The 20962-nt window shown below is 45.5% G+C and overlaps 1 pseudogene; it reads right to left on the bottom strand.

Moving 5' to 3' along the window:
- Positions 1-14974: 14974 nt before the first annotated feature.
- Positions 14975-15739, bottom strand: LOC110139468 (large ribosomal subunit protein uL30 pseudogene; annotated as a pseudogene).
- Positions 15740-20962: the final 5223 nt, after the last annotated feature.

Below are 20962 nucleotides of genomic sequence, written 5' to 3'. Positions count from 1 at the left end.
CAAATGTACCCTTTTTATCTTACAAACATATTTATCCTTCCAGAGACAGTCTAGGGTTAATCTTCTAGACCACCCCAGTTTGGGCTGGTAATCTTTCCTATGTCTTATAATCACATCTTACATTCATCTCTATCACAGCCCATGTTACACCACATTGAAATATGCATTTACTCATCAGTCTTGTCTATCAGATGTGAATTTCTCAGGGGAAGAGACCTTGAGTTATTTACCTGTGTATTCTCAGGGCTTGGCATGTCACTGCCTATTAAATGCTCAATAATTTTAAGAAAATGGCAAAAAGAAAAACAATTTTTTAGCATCTGTCAACTGCTTGCCAGCCATTCCAGTCACATCTGTCAGAAAGATGGAAGGAAAGGAAAAATATTACTTATTGATTGCCATTCACTCCCTCAATGTTTGGCGAGCACCTTCCATTTTCAGTCACTATGCTAGGCACTTTCACATGATTAAATCATAGTCATGTGGAACCAGTGGGAGAGGGAGAGTGGGACGAATGGAGAAAATATCATCAACCTATATACACTATCATGTGTGAAATGGATAGCTGGTGAGAAGTGGCTGTATAACACTGGGAGCCCAGTCTGGCCCTCTGTGATCACCTAGAGGGGTGGGCTAGGGGGAGAGGAAGGAGACTCAAGAGGGAGGGCATATATCTATAATTGAGCCTCTTTTTTGGGGGATGGGGTGGGGGGTGGCGGGGGACGGGGATGGGCAAGAATATCATTCCCTTCTCCAGGAGATCTTCCTGAGCCAGGGATCGAACCCAGATCTCCCACACTGTAGGTGGAAAGCTTTACCGCCTGAGCTACCAGGGAAGTCTCCCAAGGCCCTGGAAAGGGTTTCCCATATATCTATAATTATGCTTGATTTGAATTGTTGTATGGCAGAAACCAACATTGTAAATATTGTAACATTGTAAATATTAGAAAACAAAAAAGAAAAAAAATCACTTTGTCAATTCAGTCACACTGTTCAGGAAGCTTTATTTACAGAAATTTTATGCAAAAGCATGGCTTTTGAAGTTAAGCTACTTAAGTTTGAAGTTCAAAGACTTGGCCATTCAGCTAATGTTGCTGGGCTTACAACTAGGTGACCTCATTTCAAAAACCATGTTGCTATCAGAGGTTCATATTTTTCCAACTCTGCTTGAAAGATCTTTTTTTTTTTTTTTTTAATGGCACTTCCTACTCAAGATGGAGGGCTAAGTACACATGCTTTTCTCCAATGACTCTTGAGACATCATTGAAATAGCAATATAGAAGCACAAAAGGCATCCACATAACAGTGAAGTGAGTAGGAGGAGACAGAGGTCATCAGTCGATTGTGTCAGTTATAAACTCATTTCTCCTCCAAACCCACCTATGGTTGCCTGGCCTGTGGTCTGAAACATTGCCCCCTTGCCCACTGCCATGTTGTTAGACTTTATCAGAGGGCATTGGAGTGACCCTGGAGGAGGAAGGGATATTTCCTCCTGAGGCCCAGCACTTCCCCACATGCTCCTGAGACTTCAAAATGCAGTTTTCCAGTGAGTTCCAACAGTGCGGAACCTCTGTACACATGTGGCTTCCATCACCACCTCCTTGATGGCTTTGCAGTGAATTCTGAAACTCAGAAATTTCCTGAGATGGCTTCCCCTGGCACCCTAAAAGGTGACTTTTCAGTAATACTTCCTGGTGTGGTACCTCAGCCGATTTCTTCACCATCCATTGGACCAATAGCCATGCTCTCTCCAACCTTATTGGGATCAAAGTCCTGGGGGAGGGGATCCTTTCCCAGATTTTTTCCTTCCTTGGGGGCTCTGCTTTGGCCCTGGGGTAGTGTCTGCTTCCTATGTCTCCTATTCCTGTTAACTTCCAAAGACAAGCAGGCGTATCTATTGTGAAGAGCAACAGGGATATACCAGTAATCAGAATGCCTTGGCTCGCAGAGGTTTTGGCAGGGGCTAACTGATCATAGTGTTTATAGGAACAAAAGAGATTGACATCTCATTAGAGGATTATTTGTTCTATATGATAGAAAAAACTTTAGTCTGATAGTCTGATAGTTAAAAACTGACTTGAGTCACCACAGTGGAGAGTCATGATCTTTTACTCGGTCTCCAAATCTAGGTCAATTTATAGATCCAGAGCCCTTTGATTGAGAGGGGAGGTGGGTCCCCTTGACAAACAGTTCTGCGAGATTTTCAAAAGTACTTACTAGCATTTCCACATATACATACCATAAATCTTCTCCCCGAAAGTACTTGTGATCATATTTTAGGTTAGTGTTTATTGGAGAAAGACAATACCCAGACATCTCATGGATTACTGGACACTAGCTCTGAACTGATGCTGATTCCTAGGGACCCCAAACACCACTGTGCCTACTAGTTAAAGCAGGGGCTTATGATGGTCAAATGACCAATGGAGTCACTTGTGTGAGTTCAAGTGTGACTCACTATAGGTCTAGTTGGTCCACAGACTCACCCTGTTGTTATTTTCCTAGTCCTAAAAGTGTAATTGCAATAGACATAACTATTAACCTGCAAAATTTTCACAGTGATTCTCTAATCCATGTGTGGAGGGATAGTGGGATATATATACATATGTATATATATCCCATAAAATCTAAATATGGGCAAAATCAAAATTTAGAATAATATTTAGGCATAATCTTAGGATAGATGAGACATTCTTAAGCACAGCATGAAACCCAGAGCTTGTATATGAGAAAGATAAGTGGAAAAGATAAATGCATTTGGCTACATAACACTTTAACATTTTTGCCTGGCAAAAGGTACCATAAACAAAGTCAAAAACAAATGATATATTGGAGCAAGTATGTACAGCATGTTAGATTGATAAAGTACAGAGAATGCCTATAAATTGATTTCTCCCCCAAACCCCAAAGAGTCCAATAGAATAATAGTAAAACTATGAATAGAAATTTACAGAAGAATATAATCAAATAAATAATCAATAAATGTGAAAAGATATCTAACTTCTAGTAGTGAAGAAAATTCAAATTTAAACAAGTCTGCAATAACATTATTAGTGTTAATAACATTATTAATGTACCTCATAAGAGCTTTGGACTTCCTGGTGGTCCAGTGGTTACAACACTGTGCTTCCACTGCGTGGGGTGGGGGTGGAGGGAAGGTGGTTAGGGGCCACAAGTTCAATTCTTGGTTGGGGAACTAAGATTTCACATGCCAAGCAATGCTGCCAAAGAATAGAAAAAAAAAAATTAAAACTGGCAGCCTGTTTTCTACATTTTTGTTATTCTCTAGACTAGAAAATACATACAAAATGTGATTACAAATATATAAAGTTTTGTTGTTGATGTTTGTTTATATAAAAATGGTGTATATTTTTCTATAACTTGCTTTTCTCACTTGTTAATATGTAAGGATCATCCATTCAAGTAGATAAAACACATATGATTCATTCTTCTGAAAAGATGCATAATAATCTATTGAATGGATGTGCTATAATTTATCTAAATTTTCATCCATTTTTCATTGCATAGAGAGTAAAGTAGGTAATATAAAAAAGAATACGAATTAGATTGACATCAGATTTCTTGTCAGGAATAATGGATGCTAGAAGACAAAGCATTTAAACAGGGATGTTTCAACAGATAAAGTTTTATATTTCCTAAAGAAGATCCAGCAGTCATAAGCTTTTATGTTCCAAATACAATGGCAGCTTGATGACTTTTGCCAGGCCACAAAACCTAGACATGGCCATACTGGGTTTGCACACTTTCTTTGAATTTCTATACACATTATTACCCAAATAGGAAAAATTTGAATAGCCAGTGTTACCAACAGTGAAGGAAATGGGCCCTTATGCACTGTTGTCTGGAAGGCAAAATGGTACAAACTTTTGAAAAGCAGTTTGACGGCTGCAGTTTTCAGTCCTAAGTTGTGTCCAACTCTCATTCAGAATCAGCAGTCATCCCAGTGAGGGAGTTGAACTGTGCAGTGTCAGAAGTATAGGTAAGTATGTTAGCAACTGAAACATACTTTCCAGGTAGCACAGTGGTAAAGAATCTCCTGCCAATGCAGGAAACAAAAGAGATGCAGTTTCAATCCCTGGGTCGGGAAGATTCCCTGGAGTAGGAAATGGCAACCCACTCCAGTATTCTTGCCTGGAAAATTCCATGGACAGAGGAGCCTGGAGGACTGTAGTCTGTGGAATGGCAGAGAGTCAAACAGAGCTGAGCACACACACACAGTTAAAACATAGTTACTGTCATTACAAAGGTGCATCGGGTAAAATGGGGGTTTATGAGGCATTGGTAAAACTGGGCAAAATGAGTCATTTATATTGGTGGCTTGAACATCAAATGACACTCGATGTGGGTCGACATACCTTCTAAAATCTCACGTGGGTGACCCATTCTCCTCCCCTAACTTTGCACCCATTCCCTCTGGGGCTTTCCCACCATTGTAGGTCATATTACTCTGTGACCCGCACTTCAACCTCCCTTCCTCAGACCTCCAAAGATGAATGATCTGAGTGTTGGAGGCAGTAGTAGACAGATTCAGAAGGTTGACATTCTTGGGGTCTGGGCTATATCCGTATGTATGATTTGTGCATAGAGGAAGTCTGTTCTCATGCTCTAATGACTCAATAAGAAGATTAAGATGTAGAGGAGTATTCTGAAGGAGGAGGAGAGGGGAGGGGAGAAGAGGGGTTGGGGTTGAAGCTGGCTTTTAAGTATCTGTGCCTATGGGAGACAGTGTCTGTGAATCTACAGAGAGGAGCTGCTGTGCCGTAGCTCCCCGTCCATAAATCAGAGAAGGGTCATTAGGACCCACATATCAGGAGAGGTTCTGGTCTCTCCAGAAAGGCACCTTACCTTCTAGGAAGGTCAGTGGGAATATCCCCCCTGGGCTGGGACTGCAGACAGGAATTTTTCTCTGCTGACTTACTCCATTCTGCAAGATGCTGGGACTGAGCTTTGGGAGCACAGAGGTGAGGGATTTGCCCCGGTCACCACTGTGAATGAGCAGAGTACAGTCAGGGAGGGGGTCCTCATAATCCACCCAGCCTGCAGTAGAGGCGTGTGTGTGTGTGTGTGTGTGTGTGTGTGTGTGTGTGTGTGTATGCCTGTGTCCTTCCAGGGACTCTGTTTTGGTCCTACATGGTTACCCTCTGGGTGTTAGGTATCCAAAGTATTAGATATTAGGTATTCAAGGGAATGCTGACTTTCCTCCTTCTTCCTTCCTTCCACCCTTTCCTCTCTTTCTTTTTAAATTGACATGCAGTTGATTTACAAACCTCTTTCATTTTTTTTTAATCCCTGAAAATAAAAGGCCAAATCTCCAGTCCAGGCTATAGAAGCCAATAGTCTCTGGTCAAGGAGGCACTCCTGGGTCAGCTACCCTTTACTTTCAGAGGCTCCAGGATTTTCTCTCCCGGGAGCACGAGGTCAGGCAGGGGCTTCACAGGATTCTGCTCTGGGGGAGAGGAAGCCTAATCTTAGCCCTTAGGGAACTCCTTCTAGAGTTTTCCTACTGATCCCCATGTCTAAGAAGTGTGGCTGTAGTTTGCAAAGCTGATTAGGACCATGGTAATCACTCCGCAAATCTAAGAACAGGCCAGCTTTCATACAATTTAAGTATGCAACTTAGCCAAAGTCATCAAACTTAAAAAGCAGATTTTACTACTGGAACTTTAATGTGTTTGCCATTTGAAGATAAATGGTCTTTTAAAATCCCCTGTGGTAAGTGTTACAGGACTTTTTCTTTAAAGAAGGTTTTTGTATTATAAAAGCAATACTTTTCTTAGTAATCTAGCAAGAGAAGTAAAATAGAAAGTCTGGGAAAGAAAATACCTGAAACTCACCAGTCAAAGCTCCATCAGAAGAAAATTCCTTTTGATGTTTTGGTAAATTTCACTTCAAATTTATTGTTGATTTGCTAATTTCAATCATTTCTGCCTTTAACCTTTTTCATGTCTTTTATATTTTGAGTTTATTTGCTATCCTTTTAGTAGCTTACTGGGTGGAAAACATACTTTTATAATTTTCAGTCTTTCTTAAATTATTTCTAATTACTGTATCTGAAATTATATATCTATATGTTTTTTCCTGAGTAGTGTTTTGACCATATCCAACACACTTAAATAAATTTGGCATGTTCTCATTGCTCATTTCTAAATATTTATAATTCATGTTTTAATTTCCTCTTTAAGTGAAGAATTTTTGATAAGTGCATTTTGATAAAATTTGTTGTATTTCATTGTCTAATATTGCAGCCACTAGCCACACATGGCTAGCAAGCTCTTAAAATATGGTCAGCCCAAATTGAAATTTTAAGGATAAAATATACACTAGTTTCAAAGATTTAATGTGAATTTTAATTATTTTTATATTGATTACATATTTAAATGGTAATATTTTTACACACTTGACTCAAATGAAGAAAATAAGGTTATAGATTAACACAATTGAATGAAAATATTATGAGTTACAACTGCAAGCCACATGTGATTTAAATTTCATCTGTTTATTTAATGTAGCTACCAGAAAAATTAAAATCACCTATGTGGTTTGCAGTTGTAACTCATAACTTTTCTATTCAATTGTGTTAATCTATAGCCTTACTTTTTTTTTTTTGAACTATTCAGAGGCAGGTGTATTAAATTCATCTATCAAGATTGGGATTTGACAATCCTGAAGTTACACTGTCACGTCTCAAAAGATTCATGACATACTATCTTGGTGGAGTGTACCTTTCATCAATATAAAAAATTGTATCCTTATTTGCCCTTTTTAACGTTTTTTTGCCTTAAATTCTCTTTTGCTCCAATTTTAACGTTTCTACATTTGTTTTCTTTCGGTTAACATTTTGCGTAGTATCTTTAATTTTCAAATGTCCTGCATCGTTTTGTCTTCATTGTATCTTTTATAAACTGTATACAACTATTTTTTAAAATACAATTTGAAACTCTTTTTAATATATTAATTTAATTCATTCACCTTTGTTGTGATTATTGATATTTCACAAGTGGCCCCTGAAAAGTGCTCCTGTGTTTCTAATTCTGGAGACATTGTTATCTCTTTGCTGACTTATGATGCGTGGCATCAGTGGCCTTCCATTCTTCTCATCCTTACTCACGGTGGGAGTGAACACCTTTATTCTCAGCTGCCTGACAGAAGGATAGAGACTGAAGAGGCCTCCTTCTAGGGCAGCATCTGCAAAGAGTTTTCCCACCACTGTCCCCTCCTGCTGCCTCTCTACATCCCCTGGCTCATGGCTCAGAGCTCCGTAGCTCTTTTCACCTTTTGACACAGTGCCTCTTCCAGGACTGGGGGATATGGTTTCATCTTTTAAGATGACTCCACTCCTTACAAATTCTGGTTCCTCAAGGACACCACTCAATATTTTCATGGGCTGCTATTGATTTGTTTCCTTTTCCTTTTCTTTTAATCATTTTCACAGTGATATAGTATGGAGAGACAGGTAAAAGTATGACTTCATTTATCATTTTTATCTCATTATGGTATATTCAAGTTCTGCTTTTTTTCTCTATGTATTTCTTATTTTGGTCTAATATTTGCATATTTAATTTTGTGTCCTGATTTTCCAACTAGTATTTTAACTTAAGCAATTGCCCTGCACTATAATAAACTACTTAAAAACTTCATTTTTAATGTCTGTATAATATCCCATCAAGGAAAGCTTTCTAGCATTTCCCTGTTATTAGGAATTTAGATTACTTCTATTTCTCTGCTCTTACAAAGTTACTTGTACATATGGCTCTATTTTATATTTTGAATTGTAGACTTGGGTGGAGTACTGTGGTTCTTATAGATTGTTAGCTTAGGTCATTCCAGGTTTACTCTAGTTTTAGTAGAACAATATATGTGCTTAGCACATACAAAGTTTTCTGTGCTATTGCAATTCTTTGAGATCATATGTCCCTGAAAACCAGGAGACTAGGGCAACACTTCAGTGGAATATATATCTGGATTTAGGATACAGTATCCATATGTGGATGCCCACAGATGCTGGTGGAATGTTCTTTGTTGTTGTCACTCTCAGAAGGGTGAGTTATAGCAAAGCTGACCACATTTTCTGGGCCACAACAGGAACTCACCTCATATATTGCCCTGGTCTGACAAATGTTCTACATCTATACTATTCAATATGATAGTCATTAACCACATATGGTTACTGAGCACTTGAAATGTGGCCAGTCTGAGTTGAGAACTGCTCTAAATATAAAGTACACATTGGATTTCAAAGACTTGGTATGAAAGAAAAAGTTGAAATACATCATTATAACTGTATACATTGATTTCATGTTGAAATGATGATATGTGCCTCACATTGTACTTCTGTTGGACAGTACTGCTTTATTTCACTGCTCTAAGACCCCTTAGAAGATCAGAGATGTATGGGAGCACAGATATAGATGATTCTTACCTCCTTACCTCCTCTTGCTGTAACACTTTATTATTAATTTCCTGAGACTCCCAGTCCACACTGCAGAGGCACCATCTCTTTACCCCTATCAGCAGCTGCTCCTCTGTTATCCTTTAATTGGAGCATTTGAAAATTTAAGAACCTAAGGATCATGCTTTCCCACATGCTCTCTACTTCCTAGCACTCCTGCCTGCTGAAGGTCATTGCAGGAGGTTCATGGGGACTAATGTAAGGTGCTGAAGAGCATTCTAAGTCTTTCTCCCCAAGGCAAACAAGTTTGGAATAACTTTGAAATCAAGAGCTTTAGCTTAAAACTGCACAATTGTATAAAGCTCTTATGTAGGAACATATAGCTTTGTCCATTTATTCATTCATTCAACAAATATTTATTGAGTGCTTCAGTTCAGTTCAGTTCAGTTCAGTCACTCAGTCGTATCTGACTCTTTGCGACTCCATGAATTGCAGCATGCCAGGCCTCCCTGTCCATCACAAACTCCTGGAGTTTACTCAAACCCATGTCCATCGAGTTGGTGATGCCATCCAACCATCTCATCCTCTGTCGTCCCCTTCTCCTCCTGCCCCCAATGCCTCTCAGCATCAGGACTTTTTCCAATGAGTCAACTCTTTGCATGAGATGGCCAAAGTACTGGAGTTTCAGCTTCAGCATCAGTCTTCCAATGAACACCCAGGACTGATCTCCTTTAGGATGGACTGGTTGGATCTCCTTGCAGTCCAAGGGACTCTCAAGAGTCTTCTCCAACACCATAGTTCAAAAGCATCAATTTTTCGGTGCTCAGCTTTCTTTATAGTCCAACTCTCACATCCATACATGACCACTGGAAAAACAATAGCCTTGACCAGATGGACCTTTGTTGGCAAAGTAATGTCTCTGCTTTTTAATATGCTATCTAGGTTGGTCATCACTTTCCTTCCAAAGAGTAAATGTCTTTTAATTTCATGGCTGCAGTCACCATCTGCAGTGATTTTGGAGCCCAAAAAAATAAAGTCTGACACTGTTTCCACTGTTTCCCTATCTATCTGCCATGAAGTGATGGGACCAGATGCCATGATCTTAGTTTTCTGAATGTTAAGCTTTAAGCCAACTTTTTCACTCTCCTATTTCACTTTCATCAAGCGGCTTTTTAGTTCACCTTCACTTTCTGCCATAAGGGTGGTGTCATCTGCTTACTATCAGTATTGTCAGTCAGTGTTCTGCACTCTTGAGCTACATCAATGAACAAGACAGATAGAGATCAGTGCTCTCCTGGAGCTTATAGTCTTGGCAGTAGGTATGGGCAATACACAAGAGACATTATAAATGGTAAATGACATAGTATGTTGGAAGGCATTAAGTATGGTGGAAAACTCAAGAGGGATCCAGTGCTGGAAGGAGAGGGGAGTAGAGAGTGGCTAGGTTGGGCTTCGTTGAGATCAGGGATGTACAGGACAGTGGCCTTGACATTTAAGCAAAGCCTTGAAGAAGGAGGAGGTGATAGATATGTGACTACCTGAGAGAAACTCATTTTAGCAGAGGGAAGAGTCAGTGCAGAAGCCCAAAGGCAGGAGTGTGCTCGGCATGTTCGAGGAACCCAAGAAGGCCAGTGTGGCCGGGAGGAGAGCAGTAGCAAGGTCAGAGACTCAAAGGGGCAGCACACATCATTCGCAGCCTTCTGGGTCGTGGTAGGTTTCCTTGCTGGCTCAGCAGTAAAGAATCTGCTCACCTGCCAAAGCAGAAGACTCAGGTTCGATCCCTGGGTCAGGAAGACCCCCTAGAAAAGGAAATGGCAACCCACTCCAGTATTCTTGCCTGGGAAATCCCATGAACCAGTGGGCTACAGTTCATGGGGTTGCAAAGAGTCAAACACAGCTTAGCAACTAAATAGCAAAGTCATGGTAAAGATTTGGGTTTTGCTATGATCTGAATGTTTATGGCCCCTGCCAATTTCATATACTGAAATCCTAAACCTTGAGTTGATGGTATTGGGAGGTGGGATATTGGGATGTGCCTAGGTCATGAGGGTGGACATGAATAACAGGATTAATGCCCTCATAGCGGAGACCTGAGAAAGCTTCCTCACCCTTTCGCCTGAGTGAGGTCAGAGCAAGAAGCAGCTGGCTGTGAACCAGAAAGCAGCCCTTTACCAAAAAACAAATTTTCCGATACCTTGATCTCAGATTTCCCAGCCTCCAGAATGGTGAGAAATTAATTTCTGTTGTTTATATGCTACTAGTCTATGGTCCTTTTGTTATAGCAGCCCCAACAGACTAAGATGGGCCTATACTCTGCATGCTATGAGGGGTCACCACAAGTTTTTAAGTAGAGGAGACACCTGCTCTGGCTGACATGTTAAAGGATCACTCAGACTTCTGTGTCAAGGTCAGATTTTAGGCAGGCAAAGATGGAAGCAGGGATAGAGATGGTGGTGGCTCCCAGGACCAATAGCAGTGCAAGTGGTGACAATGTTACCTTTTGGTATATAGTGAGAGAGAACCATCAGGATTTTCTGAGAGAGCAGCTCGGAGGTCTGACACAGAGGAATCAAGGATGACTCCAAAGTCTTAAGTCTGGGCAGCTGGAGAGGTGGAATTGCCATCATTTTTCCAAGGTTGAGCTTCTGTCTTAAATGCTCCCATTTCCCAGGGGGCAAAGTGAGAAGATAGACCAGGTGCTTTGGACTCTGACCTGGATTTGAATCTGGGCTCCAAATTTGTGTCCCTGAGCAATTTGTGACTTTATTTAACCACCTCTGTAGAGTATTATAATAGTTGGATAGTAATACCTTTGTGATAGAATAGATGATAAAACAATGGAAGGCTTGGTATACATAGTAGGTGCTCAGTAAAAGCTAATATCTCTTTTCTGCTCAGACAGATTCGGAGGCAGGGATGCTGGAGAATGCATATTATGTCTTTTGATCAGGATCCCAGGGAGAGGTAAGGATGGGGTTAAAGCTGTGACAGCCATCTCTGCCCACAAGGTCAGATTCGCCATCCCCTGGCATCTGGCACAGGACACAGTCCTCCTGGTAGGCAGCAGCTGGCAGCCACAGAACGTGGACGGGGCAGCGGCAGCGCTGCAGGGGGAGGGGCCAAGCGCGATGCACAACCTGTGTGCCACATGGGGGAAGGCTGAGGACCAAGAGCGGCTGGCGGTCGTGGTGAGGGACCAGGGATGGGGATGACACGGGCGCAGAGATGAGAACACGCATGCCCAGCCTAGGGAAGTCAAAATTCTGCTTTCCTTAACATAATTTAGGGTATTTCACATGTGCCAGACATATACCAACACCCCATCACATTAGTCTCTGAGGTGCTCAGTGTTTTTATAACTGCTTCACGGTGGGAAACACACCTTAAGTGTCAGAGATGATACTGTTCTGCCTCACTCCAAAACCCACATTCTTAACCAAGAAGGTGGCTCTGGGCCTGGCAGGGCCCTGCAGGGTACAAATGCCCGAAGCCTAGAGAAGCTGGGACGATGCCCAGAGCAGGAGCTGCTCCGTGGATGGCAGCAGGAGAGAGGCCAGGCTGGGGAGCCCACTGTGGTCACGGTGGGAGTGGGTGCTGTTTGTGGGGGCTCACAGGGAAACAGTCATTTTTGAAGAGTTTTGAAGGGGTGTGGGAATCAGCCAGATAAATTTTCCAGAGAAGAGACTCTAGGTATATGGGACTTAGAGTGAAGATTTCCAGAAATGAGGGGAAGCTAAGAAGACGGGTTTGCCTGGGCATATAAAGGGTGAAAGGAGAGAGTCCAACAGGGCTGGGAGCTGAGTTCAGGTCAAGTGTAGGGTTCTAACTTGGGCACCATCCAGTTTTCTCCCAGAGGGTCTTTGGATGAAAGAAACCCAGCAGGAGGCCACAGTGAAGTGGGCAGCAAACAGTCAGTGTTCCAGGATCCACTTGCATCGGCCAAGGCCTCCTGGGTAACTAGGGAGGGAGGGAGGACGCTTCTCTTTCTTTGAATGATTAAAATCAATGATTTTATTGGGGTGATAAGTTACTAGAAAGTTAACTGGCATAGGCAAAGGGCAGAAACACGTCAGAAGTCAAGTGCGTTGGTAGAGGAGAGTACTTTCTGTCAGACAAATATTCGGATCCAGGGTTTCCAGAATTCTCCAAGGCTGGATTTCTCATGGGTCACTTTCCCTTCAAAGGATTCTGGAGACCAAGTTCAACAGGATTCCTTCACCTACCAAACAGGAGTCCCTGGGTTGTCTGTGAGCCAAGGCATGCAGTGGAAATACGATGTCTTTCCGATTCCTCTGTAGGATTAGGAAGTCTCTCCTGCCTTGTGTTGCCAGACTCCTTGCTCTTGTTCCTCTTGTCCATGTACTCATTCTTCAAGTATTTTCTCATCTCCTGGTCAAGATCAAATGACCAGAAAATTTCCGAATGTTGTAATGTTTGTGACATTCCTTAAGCAAGTTGATCAAGACGTTGTACTCTTCATTGTGTAAGGGGCAGATACGTCTGGATGCATCTTTAGGAAAAGGAGATGGAGCTCAGCAGAGCAACACAAATCGTGCCCACACCCGGACAGCGAAGAATGGTATTCACCAGCAAAGGCCAGTGGTCTGGGTGCCGGAGCAGGGCCAGCTCCAGGTGGTGAAGGCTCTGTGCCCTCTACTCCTGATCCCTCTTGACCAGCCCTGGGAGGGGATATTCGATCCACAGTTTTGTCTCTTCCTTACCTTCTGTGCTACCCTCTGTCTCCCCCTAGGCGCTAGAGTGCCAGGGGCATCAACTTCCTGGTGTGAGTGCTGTGGGCAACCCCCTGGTGGGGAGCTCCCTGGAGCAGTGAGCAGGTGGGGGACAAGGTGAGGCTTGGGAAGCACAGAGCGGTGAGGTTCTCCCAAATCTACTCACACTTCTGCACATGTTCCCAGGTGCCCCTGTTTACCTTGGAGCCACAGCCTCTGGTCCCATTGGGTAGGGCACATCTAGGTCAGTCTGCATGGTGGCCAGATACACTGCAGACCTCCCCTACTCCAGCCCGACTCTGATCCTTCCAGTCTGGCTGTTCCAGGGACGTCTCGTGCCTGCGTGTGCACTAAGTCGCTTCAGTCGTGTCGAGACTGTAGCCCACCAGGATCCTCTGTCCATGGGATTCTCCAGGCAAGAATACTGGAGTGGGTTGCCATTTCCTCCTCCAGGGGATCTTCCCGACCCAGCGATCGAATCCACATGTCCTGCATTAGCAGGCGGGTTCTTTGCCACTAGCGCCAACCATGCCTCATCTGTCCCCAGACAGCTGAGAAAAGGAGCTATTGCCCACCATCCCAGATGGGATCTACCAAGCACTGCCGGGCAGTGCCGGGCTGCCTCTGCAGAACCCCCACCCCGGCTGTTTGGAGGGCACGTCCTGACCCCTTCCCCGCATGGACAGAGGGGGGTCCTGTGTCAGGGTGGGCCGTTCCCTCTGTGGGCATCTTCTTCCACTCACCACCCCCACCCTTCTCTTCTGGCAGACCCTGCCGCACTCTCTTTCTCTGGTTCTCACATTGCTGGCCTTCTCGGCCAAGTTCCTCTTCCTCTCTCCTTTGCCCAGCCTCAGGCTTCCCTAGGAAACACACATTTTAGCATCTGCTCCTGCAACAGCACTGCTGTTTACCCTGTGTGAATCCTCACCTCTCCTCATTAACACAGGCACCGACCCCAGCTTTCCTAATGTCCTCTCCTGATACTATCTTCCTTGAACTGGTTTTCTGGAGGGCTGTGCCCTGAGGAGTGAAGGACAGTGAAGGCTTCATGAACCAAGTGCTCCTGGTGGGTGGGCAGATCCCTCGGACCCTCCTCTGCACTCTGGGAGACGTGCACCCACACCCCCGCTCCCACCATGGGACTCCAGCAAGTGGCAGTGGCTGCCTCCTCACCCGGTTCTGATGGCAGATCCTGGATGTGAATGTGAGGACCCAGCCGTGCTGACGCTGCCCCACGTGGAGGATGAGGAGGGCAGGGAGGCTGGTGGAGGTGGGGCAACTCTGCCTTGCTCGCCTCCATGCCAAGGGGACACTCGCGGAAGGAGTCCAAAGTGGAATATCCTAAGGAAAGCAGGTAGAATGAGTGTGATCCAGATGCCAGAGTCTGTCTCCAGTCACCTCCTGATCCACTGCTGCAGGCTGTTTCGTCCCAGGGGAATGTGGCCGACGCAGTGAAAGGGACCACTTGGAGAGAATGTAGCCAGCAGACTCCACACCCTCAAGGATCCCCGATAGCCTCTGATGGGCTCTGTCCTCTCAGCATGGCAGGGCAGGTGCCCAGCACAGGACCAGGTGGTGTCATCCAGAGAGCCCAACCCCTCCACCTGAGGCCAGAGGAAGCCCCCTCCCCTGCCTACCTCTGGGGTCTCTTGTAGCTGAGCTTCTCCCCCTTTTGCTTTTCATCTCTTCTCATCTGAATCAGAAACAGTTCCAGGTTTCCAATTCAGGTGACTCTAAATGCATTTCCCTACTATGGGAGTGGCCATCTCCAGGCTGCACTTTCTTTTTATTTTTTTGTTTCAATTGTTTATTAACGGACCAGATTACAAAAATAATCCTGGTAGATACCTTAGTTCATCCTTCTAATAAGCCTGTTGATCCTGGTCTTCCCTGTGGCCAGCATCTCCACCTTCTACAAAATGGGTGGTCTTTTTCTTTATTCCACCTCGTGGAGAAGACAATTTAAAGGGCCACAGGAAGTTGTTTGCTTCTTTGAAACGTTTTCCAACGGTATAGATCTCATGGATCAGATCCTCCATGCAGATGATTCCGTATTTCCCAAGAGATCGAGCAATCAATGCGTTGTCTGTCAGGGCAATTCGCTTTTTGTTGATTTTGCCATAACCACGCTTGTAAATCAATTCATTTACAGACTTCAGATTTGGGTACCCTCATGCAATGTATGGCTCCACAATTCTCAGCATGTTAATTGAGGCCTTGTTGAGCTTCACAAAGGTGCCATTGAAGATCTGCCGGAGGCGAAGGAGCTGCAGCACCTTTCGAACCTTTGGGCTCACGCCGTTGATACCTCTGATCCTGATGACAAATGCCAATTTGGGTTCCGCGGGTACATAGAAGTTGCCAGCTTTTCATGTCATCCTAGACATTTGAATTTCAGTTCTGTACATCTGCCTGTATTCCTTGTGGTAATGCTTAGCTTTTTCATAAATAAGCTTCCTTCTTGCCTTCCGAAGCATCTTTTGGGCAAACTTCTTTCTCAGGCACTTGATCTTAAGCTCTGCGAAATTCTTTGGCTTTTTCTTAAGGGTTTCTGGCACAGCAGGAACCTTCTTTTTCTTCTCTTCTGCACCCTCCATGGTTCCAGGCGGGAAAGAGGACCAGGCTGCACTTTCTGACTGCTGCCTCCAGGCTCCCAGACTGTCCTCCAGAGTCCCAGCTGCTAACTGGTCCCACCCTTGTGGCTGGTTCCGAGGAGTCCTGGGCTTTCCCAGCAGGAGAGGCTGTGTCAGCACCCCCAACATCCCCAAAGGTTTTACTTCTCCCTGGAGACTCCCAGCTCCATCCCCACTTTCCCTCTTCTTATAGCTCAGCTCTGTCTACTCATCAGAAGCCCAAGTTCTGGGAACATCTGGCTTCTCAGTTGGGCTCCCCTTCCACCTCATCGCTCCTGTCTGTCTCCTCACAGGGGAGGCTCTGGGGTGCTGATTGCCACTGCTGCCGTCTATGTATCTCACACAATGAGTGGGGAGCTTTGGAAGAGGGCAGAGGAGTGGATTACAGGGTGTCAGGGAAGTGGATACTGATCCTGTGTGATTAAAAAAAAAAATTCGTGTGTACCACACTGAGCATCTGTCTGTTCCACATTTAAAATCACACTTACTACCTTTATCTCATTCAATTCCCACATCCTTAGGGCCACCGTGGATGGTTGTACAGCTTGTTCACTGTGCAAAGTCACCAGGTCCAGGGACAAATGAGAGCTGAGATCCAGTCCATGCTCTGCCTGCCAAGCCACGGACCCTGGAGAGGCACTCTGTTCTCCTAAAGGAAGGGGACGTCTTGGAACATGCATTCACCAAGTCAGGCACCAGAGAGGCTGTACAGGCTCAGAGGACAGCTCTTTCAAAAATTCACACCAGGGGGCAGTATAGACTATCTGGTGTTCCCTATGTGGCATTCCTGTGGCTATAAAAAGGAGAGCTTATAAATTGAGACCTAGAGATCTTAAGTGACCTTCTCAAGGTCGACCAGGTCACTGTAGGGCAGAGGTCTAGCCTTGGGTTCTTCAGTCCCATTTCCTGACCCTGCACCTAAGTTCTTCTCTCTGGGTCGAGCATTCGCAAACATAACCTCTGCCTCCCTGACTTCTCATTAAGCCTAAGCTTCATTCTGCTCCTGCTCTGATTTTGTTCCTTGGTAATTCCAAGGGGTGGAATAGGAGCATGAGTTGGGTCTAAGAGTGAACAGATTCATCCTCCACAGCCCTGGCGCCCAGGAGGAGCCCCTGCCCTCACCAAGAGAGTGCATGCATGCGTGACAAGTTGCCTCAGACTCTTTGCGACCCTACTGACTGTAGCCCGCCAAGCTCCTCTGTCCATGGAATTCTCCAGGCAAGAATACTGGCGTGAGTTGCCATTCCCTTCTCCAGGGAATCTTCTCTACTCAGGGATCGATCGGAGCCTCCTGCAGCTCCAGCATTGCAGGCAGTTTCTTTACCGCTGAGCCCCTGGGGAAGCCCCACCAAGAGGATATTTTTTAGTTTCTTTTCCTCTTAGATGCTGGACCTATACCACTAGCAAACTGCCTTGCTGGGACTTACCAAGTCCTTGGCCTTGGAGCTGGCATCACAGGGCATCTGGGTGCATGGCGTGTCTCCAGGACTCATCAAAACCAGCTAAGAAGTGGATAGAATTCAGCAACTGCTAGCTACTCACACGTCAACTACCCTCTTTCCCGAGCCCGGCAAGCCCCTCAGGGCTCTGAGACCAGCAGCCTCTCACTTCTCTGTAGCAGAATCAGGGTTCTGTCCTCTATGAGAAGATCCCCAGTCCCAGTCTTATGCAGAACCATCTTTCCCCAAAGACATACATCTGCGAAGAGCAGCATCTCTTTCCCTTCACAATCCTATCTAGCACTGACTCTCTGAATTTTTTCAGCGTGAATATAATCTAGCTGTACAAACTCTAAAAAAATTTCTGTGGATGGTAGAGGTGGGAGTTCTCCCCAGAACACAGACTGCATCCTGATTTATTGGTAATTCCTCTCACTGAGTCTGGGGTTGCGCAGCCCAGGAGCTGGAATCTAGAGGACAGGAGGAGGCTGGGAGGTGGGAACCAGGGATGGAGGTATACTGGGCCCTCCAGCAAGGTCAGCAGGGCCAGAGGTCAGAGTTCATTAGCATATGAAACATGAGACCATAATTCTGTCCTCCTTTCACACAGGGCAGGGCAGCCAGAGCACTGTGGACACTCTGTTCTTCCTGTGTTCTCCAGACACCGGCTACATACATCACTGTGGAGAACAATGTGGTGACTGGCTTTTCCTTGAGACTCTGATGTCCACCACGAGGACTGGAGGCTGTCGCTCTGGGTATAGATATTGCAGTTCACCCAGGGAACCAGATGATGACTGGATAGGAGAACGAAGGTCAGGCCTCTTGGAGGTATTGTAGGTGAGTTCTAAGACAAATCTAGAGTAAGGAGATGGTGGGATAGAGTTGTTGCTGAGCAATTGCTGAGCTGAAGTCTGTGTTTGATCTTTTTTTGTTTTATTTTACTGGCAATGAGCTTGTTTTGAAACTTCTAACCTTAGCTTCCGTGTGAAGCTGGCAGATAGGAGCAGCTGTTTGCCTCCAAACAGCATCTCTACATCAGCGCTCCATCTCTTCACTCCTGCCTCCTTCCTCAGGAGATGCCCCTCTGTGTTTGCCACCAGCTGTCGAGCATCCTGAGATGCTAGAAAAGACAAAGTCTTTTTCTGGGGAGTTAGGGAAGTGGCATTAAATGTCAGGGCTTCCCTGGTGGCTCAGCGGCAAAAGAATCTGCCTGCCAATGCAGGAGACGTGGCTTTGGTCCCTGGGTTGGGAAGATCACCTGGAGAAGAAAACGGCAACCCACTCTAGTATTCTTGCCTGGGAAATCCCATGCACAGAGGAGCCTGTGGGGTCCTACAGTCTGTGGGGTCTCAAAGAGGCGGACACGACTCAGCAGCTGAGCACAACACCACCACCAACAATTAAAAACGTCATGCCCAGTGGCCCAGGAGCACACCCAAGAGCCCAATCCTCGGGAGACAGGGGCTCCAAGAGCAGATTCTTCTTCTCTTAGTTGTCTGCCTCCCCGCCTCCCTGCCTGGGAGCATGGAAATAAACTGGATTAGGAGCGGACCATCTGCTAAGAGTCCCTCCTCTGCCACGTCTTTACCTTTTCCGGTCCTCCTTTTCCTCAGCTATTAAGTAAGGAGTCGGATTAGCATCCCCACCCGCTCCCTCTCTGCTTTCGGTGAGATTCACTGTCTCCTGACCCTCTAGCCTCCAGGCCCGGATGGTGTTGGTGGCTCCGGCTCCCCTCCGCATGTGTCACTCTTGTCACCACCACAAGGCGACAGCCTCTCTGGTAAACAGTTTCTTCTCAGGAGCACAGGAAGCTGGGGCCATCTGGGGCCGGAGGGGGCGGTGTCTCAGACAGACCCCCAGCTTCATCCCACACAGGGGGGGCGCTTCCAGCCCAACGGCTGTTACACTCTAGTCCTCGTCCATGTGCTCCGGGCTCACGTCACCACCTTCCTCAACGCCGAGCCGTGACCCCACCCTCACACCCCGTCCACAGCTGGCCCAGGTCCCCAGGTCCCTCACCAGTTCTCCTCAAGGGGGTTTTGAAAACCAGAACCGCTCTTTCCCTACAGTTTCACCTTTATTCACCCTGAGCAAGGACCTTGCTGCCCACTTCACACAGAGGACAGTGGCAATCAGGTGGTTTTCATCACCCTTCCCCGCTCTGGCCTTACAATGAATTGCATTGTTTCTACTCCTCCCTGAAAGCCTGCACATCACATCAGTGAAGGAGGTGAGTCTTTTCTCTCCAGGAAACTCCTTCCCCATCCACTCGGGATTTCATCCACTCGCACCTCATTCCTTGAACTTTCTTCTCTCTTATCCGCAGCTTCAACCTCTGAGAGGTTTAAAGAAAAAACAAAACCATCCAACAAACGAAAACTCAAGCTCCTATCTCTGATTATCCAGGAGCCCTCATATTATTTCACTCCTTCCCATGACAGTCCTTCTTCCCTGTTCTCTCTTTAGGTTTCCTCATCACCAGTGCACATGCTGAGGTTTTCTTCTCTTGCCTTTTGGAGTGTTTGGGCATATGACATGCAGACCCTTGCTGCTCTCCACATGTTCATATATGCAGCAAGGTCCTCAAGGATTCTTTTCTGGTAACAGAGGTAAGCCTCTAAGTCTGTTCCTATCTTACTTTTTTTAAAAAAAATTTCTTTTCTGTCTCAGAAATTGTTTGTCTCTGCAATGTGCCTGCTCTCAAGCCTCCACTGCCCGCCCAATGACCTATTCTGTCATTTCAATGGGTCTCTGGGGGTTGGGAATGGGGAGAGATATCTACCATGGATTTCCTTTCTGGTTCTGGAAACAAGTTAGTGTCTTCAGGTGTCATCTTCCACATAAGCTTCCTGGACACACTCATGACCTTTCTCAAGCGAGGTGAAAATGCGCTGCCCCCGTGGACGGCTTGCAATGGAGCTGGATGGGCGCTCTCTGCCTCCCATTTTGGGACTTTGGTGCTCCATCCTCATGCTTCATCCAAGCACAGTAGTTTCCTCCACTCTTCCCCTGGTTCTCGAAGTGGTGATCTTTATTCCACGGCACCAGTCAGGAAGCATTTGGCCACCATGTAAGGAGCCATGCCTGGATCTGAGAAGTGGAAAGTCCCATCTGGGGCATGTGGGAGTTTTCAATTTGGAATCCCTACAGTAGGGCCTCCAAAATGTGGATGGGGTTTCCAAGCTATTTATATGTGTGTGTGTAGAAGAAGGGTCATAACAAGTGTCACAAATCACTATTTCTTTGGCTCCACCCCGTCAGCTCCCAAGGAACTCCATAGACTTTTGCAAGAGGGGACTTTCTCTGCACATTCTTGGTTCTGCTCATAAGAAAGACACTTTGTACAATAGTTCAGCCCTTTCAAAAGTGTTGCCTTCATTCTGCATGGTTGCCTTATTCACTTCTCCCTGTCAGCTGAGGCTTCCCAGGTGGAGCTAGTGATAAAGAATCTGCCTGCCAATGTAGAAGACGTGACTTCAATACCCTGGGGGAGAAAATGGCAACCCACTCTAGTATTCATGCTGAGAGAATGCCATGGACAGAGGAGACTGGTGGACTACAGTCCATGGGGTCAAACAAGAGTTGGACACGACTGAGCATCTGAGCACAAGGTGAGCTGAGGAGTGGATAAACAGATTGGTCCACTTTACCAAGGGGGGCTTACGAAGGCGAGGCCCTGTCCCTGTCCCTTCCCCTTGGGCCACTGCACTTAGGTGTGGTGGGCTCAAATGGCCTTTCTAGTCTCTA

Source organism: Odocoileus virginianus, chromosome 6 (assembly GCF_023699985.2).
Source record: "Odocoileus virginianus isolate 20LAN1187 ecotype Illinois chromosome 6, Ovbor_1.2, whole genome shotgun sequence".
In the NCBI taxonomy this organism is placed as follows: domain Eukaryota; kingdom Metazoa; phylum Chordata; class Mammalia; order Artiodactyla; family Cervidae; genus Odocoileus; species Odocoileus virginianus.
Note: the sequence above shows the minus strand (reverse complement) of the source record. Positions and strands in the feature narration are given on the sequence as shown.